The sequence below is a fragment of the Austrofundulus limnaeus genome, unplaced genomic scaffold, assembly GCF_001266775.1.
Source record: "Austrofundulus limnaeus strain Quisiro unplaced genomic scaffold, Austrofundulus_limnaeus-1.0 Scaffold1833, whole genome shotgun sequence".
Lineage (NCBI taxonomy): Eukaryota > Metazoa > Chordata > Actinopteri > Cyprinodontiformes > Rivulidae > Austrofundulus > Austrofundulus limnaeus.
The window spans coordinates 41,538-42,166 of NW_013954235.1; positions in this window are offsets into that span (position 1 = coordinate 41,538).

A 629-nucleotide genomic window follows, 5' to 3' on the forward strand; every position below is an offset into this window, starting at 1 on the left:
ACGAGTACCCTAAGGCCAGCCAGCTCACCCTTCATCCCCTCCAGGAGCCCCAGGATTTTTGAGAGGGGAGAAGCCGGTAGGGCACAAGCTGTGGGTGAGGAGGAGAAAAACCGCCTGCCGGGTTCAGTTGGCGGTCCGACCACTCTCTGGACACCAATCTGAGCGCAATCAGTCCCAGGGCTACCACATGAAAAAAAATTTCCATACCCCTCCTGGTACTGGAAACAAACAAACAAAAAAAAAAAAACCTCACCTCAGTCTGCTGGGGTTCAGGTGGTCAGATCCTTCTGATATGATTTGGCTTGTTTGGTGTGAACCCCAAGATGCAGGACTGAGTGAGTGTGGCAAAAAGGTGATTTAATAAAACAAAAACAAAAGTGCTGGCGTGGCAGCAAACAATAACAAAGGGTATGGGCAGGAACAAGAACATGAACAAGAACATGAACAAGAACAAGAACAAGAACAAGAACAAGAACAAGAACCAGAACAAGAATATCCAACAGAGAACATCAAACTGCGAACAAAGAACTTGAGAACAGCAAACAAGGATCTGACACCAGACTGAGACAAGACCGGACTTAAATACACTGACAACTAATGGATGAACTGAAAACACCTGGTGAGAAACA